A 14563-nucleotide genomic window follows, 5' to 3' on the forward strand; every position below is an offset into this window, starting at 1 on the left:
AAGATAGTGAGCAAGAGCGAGAAGGAGAGAGAGAGAGCAAGAGAGGGGGGCAGGTGAGAGAGAGAGCAAGAGAGAGAGGGAGAGAGAGAGAGAGTTTTGCATCTCCCTAGAAAAGTTTTTCACACAACATTGGCCTCCCCAATTCACATCCTAGACACCAAGCTATGGAAATGGCACATAGGAAAATATGAATCTTTAAAGCAGTGGTTCTCAACCTTCCTAATGCTGCGACCCTTTAATACAGTTCCTCATGCTGTGGTGACCCCAAACATAAAATTATTTTATTGCTACTTCATAACTGTAATTTTGCTACTGTTATGAATCATAATGTAAATGTCTGATATGCAGGATATCTGACATGAGACTCCTATGAAAGGGTTGTTCAACTCCCAAGGGGATTGAGGCCCACGGATTGAAAACTGTTGCTTTAAAGGAGTAAGAGGTGGAATTTTAAAGCTGTTTTGTTTTGTTTTGTTTTGTTTTGTTTTGTGTTTAGAGATAGGGTCCCTGGCTGTCCTGTAACTCTCTCTATAAACCAAGCTGGCCTTAAACTCATAGACATCCTCCTGTCTCTGCCTCTTGAGTGCTGGGATTCAAAGCATGCACCACACTGCCTGGCCCTATGATTGATTCCTTTTTGCCATTACTTTTTTGTCCTTCTGTTCCCCTCAAAAATATTTCTTGGACTCTTAGCAGCTTGAAGAAAGATACCCAAGCACCTGCCTCAGGCACCACTATGATGGACAAATGTGTGAGGGAGGAATGGGAGATACCAAAGCCCAGGGGTTCGTACTCAGTGGGGAAGGGTGGAACTGGAGACTCATCAGCAGTGAGGAACGGGCAGACATGAGGAGGCCACGGTGAGGTTCTGGGTCCCGTCGGCCCCAGGGCTGACACCCAGGGTCATGTCTGGGCCCAGGGTCCTGTAACAGCTGGGGTCCATGTTGATGTCTGTAGCCCAAGTTACCACCAAAGGCAAAGTGGATGTCCCTGGTCTGGGCTGCCACCGGAGACCATGTGGATATCTGAGAGCTATCTGAGAGCTGTGCTGCCGAGGGGGCACATGCTGATCTGAGTGGCCTGCAGACCCATGGGGACAGTACAGATAGTGTAGCAGAAGCCAGAAGCCTTGAACCAGGCCAATGACTCATTGCAATGAGCATTTTTGAGATGTGTGGGCAAATGAGTGGGTTGTGTGACACACAGAGACACACTACAGCTTCCATGACAAGATTTTATTAAATTCTATCTTATTTTATTTTCTTTGTCGGGGGGGAGGTTGCAAGGGCATATACAAAGGGATGGAGAGATGAATGGGATTGGGGGTGCATGAGCAGAGAGGTCGGCTCTGTGCCTCCTGAGAGCTAAGTTCAGAAGAGACAGCACAGAGGCAAACTTACAGGGAGGGCAAAAATGTATTCATAAAGTTATTCAACGGGCTGAGGGGATATGCTCTCAGTTTTAAATGGCACCGGAGCATTGGAACACAGTTATATGCTCTAGGGCAAGTCTGGGTTTCCTGTGGCTTTTCATGAAAAGCTTGAAGGAACGCGGGAATGCCGCTTCTAGTGGCCTTGTGGATCGCAGAGGAGATGCTGTGGAAACTGTAGAGGGTGAACAGCCTCCGGGTTATGGTCATCGGGAAGCACGGCAGAGAGCGACTGAAATATGTCTACACCACACCAAGAAGTTGGCACCCCATGCTCTCTGCTGCTAGCAGGAAGGAGGCTGTGTGTGTTTGTGAAGGTGTCACTCCCCAGTCTCCCCATCCTAGCCAGGCCAGGGACTCTACCTGGAAGTGTAAACGGAGGTAGTGAGGCCCCTCCCCTCCTTTGGGCATCCAGAGTCCCTGTGCATTCTCCCCCCAACCCCCGTTTTCTCTTGCTGACACTTCAAACATCACATCGAAACACAGGGTGAAAAACGGAGTACCCTGGATCCCTTGTGGCCATCCCTGATGATTGAATATGTTTACCTGCTCCAAGAGCAGCTGCAGCTGTGCATGCCTCTGCATGTGAGAATGAGCTTTGGCTGTGCAGAGCATTAAAATGCAGGCATTATGGGTAGAGCAGGCCCTGCCTACCTGAGACAAGCCTGACCATTTACTTACGCAAGCCCACATCTTCACCTTGAGCTGGGAGGAATAGAACTGGTGTTTAAGGATACCCCTGTGTGCCACGTCTCCCTGGTGACCATAAAAGCATTCTCCCAGGGTGACCATATGGTTTTCATCTCAGTGAAATTAGCTAGATATTTTTACCCTCATTAGCCAAATAGCTTTGGAAATTGCTGAAAGGAGCAGTTAGCTAGACTTTATGTCTCACCTCCTTAACAACTGTCCGCAAAGTTATGTATTTTTATCCCATTTAAAATCTCCATGAAATTACCCAAAGGGGTTTAAAATGCTTGATAGAGGTCGGGACAGGCACTTCCTGTAAGAATCCCACACAGGCTTAAAGCAGCACGAGAATTCTAGAGCTGAAGGAAGTCCCGCATGGACAGACAGGTGTTTCCTGTCCCAGGTGCCAGAGATACAACGAATAAACGCAAGGAACGTCTAAAACTATGCTGAACGCTCTTGAAATCAAAGAGGAAAAAAATGTTACCAATGGCTGGTAAAGGACCCAGCTGCACAGCGAAAACCTCTAAATGGGCAAAAATATACATTGTCCGCCGCCTCAGCACGAGGGTTTCTGCTTCTTCTGGTTCTTTGAAGGATCTATACATGTTTATATACACTTGGCTCTGTTTAGAAACATGTTTATCTAACAAATCTCTCCTAAGCACTTGGCTGTGTCTAGGACCTGCCAGCCTGTGAGACGACAGACACACCCAGCCAGGCCCAGCCCCAGTGCTCCCTGCCGTGTGGTTCCCTGGGTGCTAGTGAGCTGTCCTTCTTCAGAGGGACAGGGACCTGTAGAAAGAGATGAGAGGCATACAGAGACCTCCTGTACATAGCTACAGTGGCCACCCCAAGGTAGACTCTAAGGCCCCCGTTCTTATGGAAAATAGCCTTGGGGACACTGAGGACACTAGCCATACCACATGCAGGCCTGACACATCCTTTCCCCTCCCTCAAACTAGGCCACCCTGCTACTTAGCCAGTTGAGGCTGGACTGGCTAAGGAGAGCACACCTCACAAACTTCACTCTCTGGGACCAAGCGGTGAAGAATGGGAAGCCCCCAGTGGAGGCAGCTGTGAGCCACTGGGGCAAACACAGCAAGGACACTGATGAATTCTGCTTCCCCCTCAAAGTTAGAGCCCTGGGCTAGGAAAAGTGATGGAAAGTCACCGTCTGTATGTGCTCTGTACACACGTCTCTAATTTCCTTGTCTTCCAGTTTGAGGTGAGCATTCCCCTTCGCCCTAGATGATCCCCAAATCTCTGTTAGACAGAGCTCAGGCTGTGAGGCAGGCTCTAGACCATGGTGTGAGCACCTGGACCAGTACTGGATGTTTTCCCTGAGAGCAAGCGGTGGCTTCTCATCCCCTGATGCTGCCATCTGCTGAGCACTGGAGGGTTCATAGACCTCGCAGCAGGCCACAGGGAGAGGTGAGTAAAGTTTTCATGGTTTCACGTCCCCAGAGCACTGCTATCCTATCAGACTGAGCCTCCTCCCATGCACAGCACAGACCCTGCATGATCCTGCACCCCCTGCTTTGCCACCTTATGCTAGAAGACAGCTGGGACCTCATTCCCTCACACCACAAGGACCTCCATGATCTGTCCCTCCATCTACAGGGAGAAATTATTATTTATTTATTTATTTATTTATTTATTTACTTATTTATGGTTTTTTGAGACAGGGTTTCTCTGTGTAGCCCTGACTGTCCTGGAACTCCCTCTGTAGACCAGGCTGGTCTCAAACTCAGAAATCCACCTGCCTCTGCCTCCCAAGTGCTGGGATTAAAGGTGTGCACCACCACCACCCAAGAAATTATTTTTTTAAAAGATGTTACACACAAAACAGGGTTAAATGCGAAAACTGGAAATGACCTTTGACCTCTCCTTCAGTAGGCATGTGCCAAGCAGACCCTGGGAGTCACACAAGGGATACCGCCAGCCACATCAAGGCTCAAGGCTTAGGGCACCTCCACGAAAGTGCAAGAAATTCATCTAGGTGTGGAGTTTCCAGGGCAGCCACCGTGTGTGCTCTGCTTGCATAACATTCTCCAGTGGCAATGCCTTCGAGATGCGGCCCCAGATGGTCTCACAGCTAGTGAAAGAGGAAGCTGTGGCTGACAGAAAAATAGAAGAGACCCTTGATGTCTGGAATGGCCAGCATTTTGACAGGAATCCACATACATGAGAGAACCGCATTAGTCTACATACGTGTTCACATACACATGCTCACATATGTAGCACTGAAAAGCTTATGCTCACTCATCACCACACATATGCCTACACATGCTTATACAGGCGCTCACTTAGTTAGCACATATTCACTTGTACAGGCTAATACCACACAGTTGTATACTCAGTACATATATGCTGGAACTTAGACATGTTCACATACTCAGTACATGCTTACGTGCATATACTCAGCACACATATGTTAGCATATGCTCACACACACACACACACACACACACACACACACACTTACACAAACACATGCTCATACACTCCACACACACCCATACACACATACATGTATGGCAAGGCGACCTCAGTGGGTCATTGGTCATAGAGATACTAGAGGCAATTTCAGTAGTGTGGTTTCGCAAAATGTTACCACTGGAAGAAAATGGGAGACAGTCCCCGGGACATGGGTTCTATAACTGAATGGGAATCCACATTTCTTCACAGACTGAAGTGCTTAGAGCCACGGATGACATGGAGGCAGCTGTCGCCTCACTGCTGTCTCCCCTTCTTGCTGCAGCTCCAGAAACCAAGCCCTTCCAGTAATAACTCAAACCCCCTCTGTACAGGAAGGGTGTGACCCGTGTTTACCCACCTAGCAGAGCACAGCTCTCTGCAGAAGCAAGCCCTTGATGTCTCAGGAGGAAAGCTGAGGTCAGAGAAACTCAAGGTCTGTGAGTGTCATGCTGCCCTGGTGGTTTGACTGCAAGGGACTTACCGTGGGTGGGATCCAGCAATGAAGACAAAGCTGCAGGGATCCAGGGCCAGGGCTCTGCTGGCATAGAACTGCCTAGGCACCCCACTGCTGTGCTCTCTCTGTCCCTCTGTGTGTGTCTCTGTGCCTATCTATGTCTGTCTGTGTCTCTGTCTCTGTCTGTCTGTCTCTCTTTGTGTCTCTGTGTCGGTCTGTCTCTCTGTCTCTCTGTCTGTCTCTACTTCTCTATCTCTGTTTATTTGTGTGTGTCTCTGTGTCCGTCTCTGTTTCCCTATCTCTCTGTCTCTCTCTATCTGTCTCTCTACTACTTAGGTAGTGAGAATCGAACCCAGGGACACTGGACAAACAACAGTCAAGTTCTCTTAATTGCTGAGCCATCTCTCTAGCTCATGGTTTAATTTTAAAGCAGTGATTTCAAGACTTGATTGTGAACCCCAGCTTGTTGAGGGTTCATGCTCATGAGAGACAGTAATTAGGTTGTTGGGAGTTCTGTGAGCAAAAGGTTAAACAGAGCCATTATTTTAGAGTTGATGGGGCTGGAGAGATGGCTTAGCAGCTGAGACCACTGCTCTTCCAGATGAGCCTGAGTTCAATTCCTAGCAACCACTTGGGGGCTCACAACCATCTATAGTGTGATCTAGAACTGATGCCCTCTTCTGGCATGCAAGTGTACATGCAGCTAGGGTCTTTATTTACATAAAATAAATAAATCTTTTCTTAATTGAATTATGCTTTCTTGAGAGGCCCGAGAATTCCATGCCGTGTGTTCCTGAGGCTACCGGTGTCAACTGTGGTAGAACGCCTATAGCCACATGCTCAGTCCAGTGGGCCCTGCTCCACCCTAGTCTATGGAGCCTCTCCTCATCCACTTAGATTCTAATACAGGAGGAGTGGGAGAGCCCTTTAGTGGGGCACAGTGATGCCCCCAAGATACAGCCTCTGCCTCTTAGGACTTCTTAAGAGGTGGGAGTCGCTGGGTGGTGGTGGCACACACCTTTAATCCCAGCACTTGGGAGGCAGAGGCAGGCAGATTTCTGAGTTCAAGGCCAGCCTGGTCTACAGAGTGAGTTCCAGAGTAGCCAGGGCTATACAGAGAAACCCTGTCTCGAAAAACCAAAAAAAAAAAAAAAAAGAGGTGGGAGTCTTCGAATGCAGCCTGGGGTTTAGAGGAGGAGGCAGGCCTGTGGTACCCTGTCCTAAGACAAAAATGCATGCAAGTGGGACATGTGGGCTCCTTCGGGCTCCTGCGGGTTCCTGTGGGCACCTGTGAACTCCCGTGGGCTCCCGCTGAAGGCCAGGATAAAAGGCTGAGTTCTGTTTTGCTGGTTAGATGCCATCCTCCCTAGCCGGGAGGAGAGGGCAGGGCAAGTCTTACTTTGGGGCCTGATCTGCTGGGGTGGCTTCATGCTTAAGCCTCAAGCTCCTTTTGTTTGTCCCTTTCAAATACTCCAGAGAAATTTCTGGGAGGAGAGTGTGCTGAGAGAGCGTATGGGAGGGAGAGGCGGGGGAGGAGGTCCTTCTTAGAAGGTTGCCCCAGCCACCTCCTCATGGGAAGCATGCCTGCTTGCTAGAATCCTCTAGGTTCTTGCACAATGTGTCTGGCTCTCCCTGAGGAGCAGCGTTCACTTCCTGCCATGTTTGATGAATGATCAGCAAGTGTCCCTCCAGACCCAGGCTTCTTAAGTCTTAACACTTGCTGTCCCTTGTCATTTGAGAAAATTTTACACGGCCCAGGTGTTGTAGGTATATAAAACAGATACACAAAACAAACATAAGGACAATGAATCATAAGGAATTTTATCCTAAAATAGCTTTTTTAAATATACTTGTTACCATTTGTTAAAGATAAAGGGCAAATTTGCATGCTAACGAGATGCACGTGCTTCTAGATTATTACATAAAGAATTAAACCTTGACTGAATATTTGATCCAGCAGCATGCAGAGCACCTTTAGTGTTTTTCAGAATTGATAAATATTTTGATCTTAGAATCAGCAGTGCTGAATTACTTTGCATAAATGTATAGTACAAAATGACAAAAATACATTTAAAACCATTTCAGAAATTGTTAAGAAGTTTGTTCTAATCCCAGACCAACATTCATTGCATAATTTTTTGATTGATTTCTGGTCATCAACTTGAATGGAAAATTTTAAAAATTTACTTTTGTTTTTAACTCTATGGGTGTGGGCCTGCGTGGGGATATGTGCATATTCAATAAGTGCCCACAGGATGTGAGCCACTCTGTGTGGGTGTTGTAGGAACTGAATTAGGGTCTCCTGCAAGTGCAGCTCACACTCTCAACTCTGATCTATTTCTCTAGCCCCAAAAATCTTTTGTTTGAGACAGCATTTCACTATATAACCCTGGTTGACTTGGACCTCAATATGCATACCAGGCTGGCATCAAAGTCATAGACATCCCCCTGCCTTTGCCATCATAGGACTAGATTTAAAGGTATGAGCCACCACAGTAGGCTTAAATAGCAATTTTTTCTTCTTTATTTTGTGTGTGTATGTGTGTGTATGTGAGCATGTGCACACCATATATGTGCAGTGCTCAAGAAAGCCAGAAGAGGTGATTGTCTGGTCTCCTGAAATTGGAGTTACAGTTGTTAGCTGCCCTATGGGTGCTAAGACTCAAACCTGGGTCCTCTGGAAGAGCAGCAAGTGCCCCTAACCACTGAACCGCCTCTCCAAGCTGCTCTCAGCAAGCAGCGGCTTTTAAAATCAAACATCCTAGTAGAACACAACCCCTGATTGTACTAACCTGACATGTGTGGGGGCATGGCAGAGGGGAACTACGGAGCCTGCTCTCCGTAACTAGACCGTGATCTTCCTAGAAGAGCAGGAAGCTTTGTGCACACACAGCAAGAACACAGCATTGGTCTCGATTCTGACCTGGTGTGTTTTGAGCACTATTTATGGGTGTCACGTGGTAGAATGGGAAGTGTGGTGCATGGTGCTGTGCATTCAGACCCAAGGCTGCAGTTACGGCATGAGCAACAGCAGCAGTGCTAGCAGAGCATGCCTCACATCTGCTGCATAGCTGACTCTGAGTTAAGTTGTTGTTGTTGTTGTTGTTGTTGTTGTTGTTGTTGTTGTTAATGTTTAGAAACCTTTTACCACAACTCCACATTCAGCACATTGAGTTACAGGTAGTGTGATCCACAGTTTGGGAGGCTAAGCCCCCCGACTACCCAACAAAGGCACCGAGAGGTTCCAGAATCCTAGGACCCGCTCATGGACGGATGCTTCCCTCCTCCCACTCCTCACAGAGTGGCAGTGTGTGTAGCCTGGTTCCATCTTACAGTTCTCCCTGAGTCTGCCTGGGCTGAATAAGGGCTGACCAACAGTGGTCCCTTCCGCTTGGAAAAAGACCACATGTGCCTACAGTTCTAACTCGCACGCAGCCTCGTCCCTCGGTACTGCCCTGTCTTTCTTGCCTCAGCTGTCTACAGAGTTGAGTTGGCCCAGAGTAAGCTGCACATTGAGAACCTCCATCCATGCATTGAAGAGGCTTCAGATCGGTCGGGTGGTTAGAAAGGTGTCACTGTGGAGAGTTGGAAGGTCGCAGATCTACAGCCAGAATTCTTTGGGGCTATCACTAGTTTCCTTAACAGCTATTTAGTGCCCCCCCACCCCATGCCTTACATACTTTCAGCTATCAAGTTAAAGCATCAGGATGTATTAATTTAGTAGAACACTATCTTCCACTAGCCAGAAGGCTAAGCCTGTCACCAGACAGTGTCTGAGGCCCCTGCTTTACTGTCAGTCACCTACCTGATGTTCCCACTAATGGGTCTATCAAAAGCCTTGACTTATAACTGCCACACCCCTAAAAACTTTGCATAGCTACTGCCCCAGTGCAACACATCACTTGGAGCAACCCGAATCAATTTCCCAGCATCATGGCTACTCAGATTTGGCTTGGAATAAAATAAACTGTTCTTATTTCCTCTGGAGCAAGAGTTGTGTTTTGTGTCCACAAGATGAGCAACTCAAGCCAGACAGAAGGATGGAAAGTCAACCAGAGAGGAGGACCTAAGGAAAGGACAGACCTTGAGATAAATGCCATGATCAAGTGTTGAGAGCGGCAAGCGGCTTCAAGGATCAGCTGGAGCTCCGCTACTTTTGCTAGGTTCAGACTCACATCATAAAGGATGCAGGATATAAATGTTCCACAGGCAGTGTAAATTTTCTGTGAAGACCCTGAATATAGATGCAAGACGCCATGCATATAGATGGATGCTGTCTGAGCAGCTGCTGCTCTTTCAGCCTCCTTCCCCTCACTAACTTCTTTTTTTTAAATATAGAATTTTTAATATTTATTTATTTATTATATGTAAGTACACTGTAGCTGTCTTCAGACACTCCAGAAGAGGGTGTCAGGTCTCATTACGGATGGTTGTGAGCCACCATGTGGTTGCTGGGATTTGAACTCAGGACCTTTGGAAGAGCAGTCAGTGCTCTTAGCCGCTGAGCCAACTCACCAGCCCCCACCTCACCATTTTCTTATTAGTCCAGTCCTACATGGCTCTTTGGCATTCCTTAAGCAAAGTAGATTCTCTACGGCCCTAGGACTTTGCCATTCATGGCTATCCATGACAGTGATGTCCCCAGGTAACCATACATTAATCTCCCTTTTTCTGTTGGAACTTGGCTACCATGATCCCTGTCAAAGAGGATTGATTGGCTACTAACACCAAGCTGTCCATGTTGTTCCAACATGTTTTCCTGCCTGACCTGTTTTGCATTAATTTGGTTACCTTGTGTGTCTCTCTCCAGCCTTAACGAGTAAATACAGTTATTTCCAAGTTGTACGATACTCTGTTACAGAAAACACTTGTCTCATTCAGACTATTGGTTCCCCGGTGTTTTGTTTTGATTTTTTTTTTTTTTCTCAAATAAGAGAGTCTGCCTCCAGCCGGCCGTCAGAATGATAGTGATGGCGGAAGGAGAACTAACACCAAACGATCACCAGGCAGGCATCTTACCCTCTGCCCATCTCTGGCTGTGGCTGTAGCTGTTCTTCAGTGTCAGAAGGGACACCCTCCCTCCGCTGGTACACTTTGTGCGCTCTGAAAGTCAGACATCAAACCTTTCATTTGCTTGTCCTTTAACTTCAAATGCTGTGGTGTTTTCAGGAAAAACCAACTTCTGAAGACAGAACGAGATGGAATCTAGGAATGTTAGTCCTGGGCTGCATGGTGTGACAGAGCTCAGTGCAAGCTGCTGGGCCGCTCAAGGCTCTGGAGAGGCAGCTCCGTGACACCCTGGCTGTGCACAGGTGTTTGCAGCTTGTTCTTTCTTCAGGGCTCGCCATGCTGCTGTTCCTTACAAGAAGAAAGAACGGAGACCCTGACTTGATGGCTCGCCAGTACTTGGGAGGCTGAAGGAGGAGGGCTGCTGCATGTTTGGGGCCATTTAGGCTGCACGTTGAACGCAAACATGCCGGGACTACAGAACAGGGCCCTGATACAAGAACAAGAGTGAGACAAAGACACCTGGAAAGAGTATGTCGCTGGTCACATATACACACATTCCGTTGTTACCTCACAGGCATCCCTGCTGGAAGAAAGCATGTCAGAGGTTTCATGTGGCCAGTCTTGCACTATTTCTACACAGTGCAGAGTATCTTTAACAATGGCTGGCTGAAGGATGTCATCCAGCTCTGCCGCCCGCTCTCCCCCACTCCCCTCGGTCCCAGTGCTGCTGGCTGGAGCCTGCTGTTCTTTTTAATTACACACTGCTGCACTCCAGTGGGTTGGAGCTGATTGCCGATGACAGGCCATCTGGCCTCCTGTCCTTGTGGAGGATCACACCTTGGTAGCTGTGTCCACCGCCCCCCGCCCCATACCCAGTGCTGTTCTCGTGCTCTAACAGCAGAATGCCTGTGTGGCCTGCTGGAAAGGAGGACACCGCCCTTCAACTCATACCGAGCAGGTGCCTGCCAGGCCCTCAGCCCGCTGATTAGCATTCTCGTCTTGGCCTCCAGTTTAAGTTGAGGGATGTTCTGAGTGCAGGGAAGGTGCGGGGTTGGACAGAGGCTGGGCACAGGGTACTGCAGTACTGTCAGTCCTCTCAGGGGGACCTGGGCCTGAGGGGCAGCTCTTTAGCCCTCACCTATCTCCCATTGTGCAACCACTGCCCAATAGCACAGATAACTGGGCTGCTGAAGGACTGCTCGGCGGGGATGTTGTCATGTGCAAGCGTGCTCAGTTGTCAAGTTCCAAGAGATGCTGTGGATGGTTCTAGGATGGGCTGATCAGGAGCCAGACATTGAGAGGGTTACTGTCAGTTATAAAACAGGAGCAGTTCTGGGTCTGTGAGGTCACCTGGAACCACACCTGGAGCCTGTGAGGTCACCTGGAACCACACCTGGAGCCTGTGAGGTCACCTGGAACCACACCTGGAGCCAGCAAGGTCACCTGGAACCACACCTGGAGCCTGCAAGGTCACCTGGAACCACACCTGGAGCCTGTGAGGTCACCTGGAACCACACTTAGAGCCTGCAAGGTCACCTGGAACCACATCTGGAGCCAGCAAGGTCACCTGGAACCACACTTAGAGCCTATAAGGTCACCTGGAACCACACCTGGAGCCTTCAAGGTCACCTGGAACCACACCTGGAGCCTGTGAGGTCACCTGGAACCACACCTGGAGCCAGCAAGGTCACCTGGAACCACACTTAGAGCCTGCAAGGTCACCTGGAACCACTCCTTAGCCTGCAAGGTCACCTGGAACCACACCTAGAGCCAGCAAGGTCACCTGGAACCACACTTAGAGCCTGCAAGGTCACCTGGAACCACACCTGGAGCCCTCGAGGTCACCTGGAACCACACCTGGATCCTGCAAGGTCACCTGGAACCACACACACCTGAAACCTGAAGTGCTCAACCCTGTAGATGATGGACTGTAACCCATAAACCCCTGAAGAAAGAAATCGAAGACCTCAGAAGATGGAAAGATCTCATAACAAAAATGGCCATCTTACCAAACACAATCTACAGATTCAATCCAATCCCCATCAAAATTCCAACCCAATTCTTCATAGACATGGAAACAGCAGTTCTCAATTTCATAGGGAAAAACAAAAAACCCAGGACAGCCAAAACAATTCTCAACAATGAAAGAACTTATGTGGGAATCACCATCTCTGACCTCAAGCCATACTACAGAGCAATCATGACTAAAAACTGCATGGTATTGGTACAGAGACAGACAGGTAGATCGATGGAATAGAACTGAAGACCCAGAAATTAGCTCACCACACCTATGGTCACTTGATCTTTGACTAAGAAACCATAATAGAAATTAATCCCTTCCAACCCTATTCAGTTTGGGTCAGTGTTTTATCACAGCAACAAAAACCAGGCTAGGACAGCCAGGCTCTCACATGCTCACATTTTCCCATGATTCCTTGCTAATGTCAGTTTGTCAGGGTTCCACCACAACCAGGTCACCTGCAGGTGTTTCTCTTGCTCCAAGACTAAATGTGTCTGCACCAACAAAGAAGCTCAAAAGCATCCCAGTGAGTGGATGAAGCCAGACACGAGAACTCCACACTCCATACTTCTATTTATACGCTGTCTCACGATGGCAGTGTTACAGGTCATGGAAATAGACCCATGGCTGCGCCAGACTGCGTGAGCAGGGAAACATGAAAGGAAGGAGAAAGCGGGGCTTACTGTGGGTAAGGGAAGTGTTCCGGATGTTGAGTATTCTGCTAGTTATACGAGGACGACGAACTGCTGTCTCGAGGATGACGAACTGCTGTCTCGCTTCGGCCAGGAGCTGCTGTCTCACTTCGGCAGGGAGCTCACTCAGCACCCACCCTGGAAGGCTGAACTCTGCTGTTCTTTCTGGTTACATTTGCTTTTCTCCAAAGGATTCCACAGTGTGTCTGTGCGCCCTTGTTGGCTGTGCCTGTGTGGAGGCAATGGTGGTACCTCAGGAGCACATAGCCGCCTTCCCTGGGCTTCTCCCTCTCTGCACCTGTTGTTTTCCTTTCTTCTTTCATTTTAACTTTTTAATTATTTCTTGAGATTATACTATAATCCCATAATTTTCCTCTTCCCTTTCCTCCAACCAAACCCTCCCATATACCCTCCTTGGCCCCTTTTAAATTAATGACCTCTTTTTTTGTTGTTGTTGTTTTGTTTTTTGGTTTTTGGTTTTTTTTTTACTTGAGTGAGTGACTTTATTCCCAGCCCACAGAGAAGAGGTTACATTCATTTAAGAAATGGTGTAGGTATTAAGATGGTCTATCCATAAAGTCATTCACCAACTGTTTCAATGAACAATGGTTCTGCTTGGAGGGTGGCATAGACATTAGGTGCGGGTAAGAATCTGATTCATTAGCTGTGATAATTTGGAAAAGCATTCATCTCAGAAAAAGAGTAACTTATAAAGTCCTCTTCTTCAACTTGATACAAGAGTTACAAACATCAAGCAAAGCATTCAGTCTCACTCTTTGTTGTTCTCTTACAAGCAACCTCCCTAGTTAATTGTCTATGTTTCTTTTGGGTATATAAATACTTTTGAAATATATAAGCTGTTCTGAAAACCATAGTATAGTGTAAAAATATGAAATAAATAATACTACTAATAGAGAGACTGAGATAGGAGGAGCAAGATCTCAAGACCCTTATGTTGTACACAGCTAGGCACTGTCATGAACAAACAAGCTGAAAGTGTATATAGATTGTACAATGTTGGACCTATTTCTCCAATTACCAAATTAGAGAGACCATTGGATGACAATCAACAAATTTCTAATTCCTCATATTTTTGGATTTCAATCAATTAGGATATGTTGGTAATATTAATTTTCATATTAAGAAAAAGTAATTGTCACTTCCTGTTGTTTTTGTTGTGAGAGGTGGAATTAGGTTTGTGTGGGTTTATTGAAAGATTACTTTCTTGCTTCTTCTAGAGTGTAGTTTTGCTCCTTATGTTTTCCATCTATTATCCTTTGTAGGGCTGGATTTGTGGAAAGATATTGTGTAAATTTTGTTTTGTCATGGAATATCTTGTTTTCTCCATCTATGGTAATTGAGAGTTTTGCTGGGTATAGTAGCCTGGGCTGGCATTTGTGTTTTTGTGGGGTCTGTATGACATCTGCCCAGGATCTTCTAGCTTTCATAGTCTCTGGTGAGTCTATGGTGAGACTAAGTCTGTTATAATTCTGATAGGCCTGCCTTTATATGTTACTTGACCTTTTTCCCTTACTGCTTTTAAAATTCTTTGTTTAATGCATTTTGTGTTTTGATTATTATGTGACAGGAGGAATTTCTTTTCTGGTCCAGTCTATGTAGAGTTCTGTAGGCTTCTTGTATGTTCATGGGCATCTCTTTCTTTAGGTTAGGGAAGTTTTCTTCTATAATTTTGTTGAACATATTTACTAGCCCATTACATTGGGAATCTTCACTCTTTTCTATACATATTATCCTTAGGTTTGGTCTTCTCATTGTGTCCTGGATTT

General features: G+C 47.1%; 1 protein-coding gene and 1 long non-coding RNA gene across 2 annotated transcripts in view; both read right to left on the minus strand.

Moving 5' to 3' along the window:
* The window catches only part of Rasa3 (RAS p21 protein activator 3), a 224645-nt gene that overhangs the window by 121334 nt on the left and 88748 nt on the right, over positions 1-14563 (minus strand). The window lies entirely within an intron of this gene.
* LOC116068947 lies at positions 9938-11380 on the minus strand. The gene is made up of 2 exons (XR_004109767.1): positions 11203-11380; positions 9938-10412 (listed from the first exon to the last, which is right to left on the minus strand). It is a non-coding gene; the product is annotated as an uncharacterized LOC116068947 (long non-coding RNA).

This window comes from Mastomys coucha, unplaced genomic scaffold, assembly GCF_008632895.1.
Source record: "Mastomys coucha isolate ucsf_1 unplaced genomic scaffold, UCSF_Mcou_1 pScaffold22, whole genome shotgun sequence".
Taxonomy (NCBI): Eukaryota; Metazoa; Chordata; class Mammalia; order Rodentia; family Muridae; genus Mastomys; species Mastomys coucha.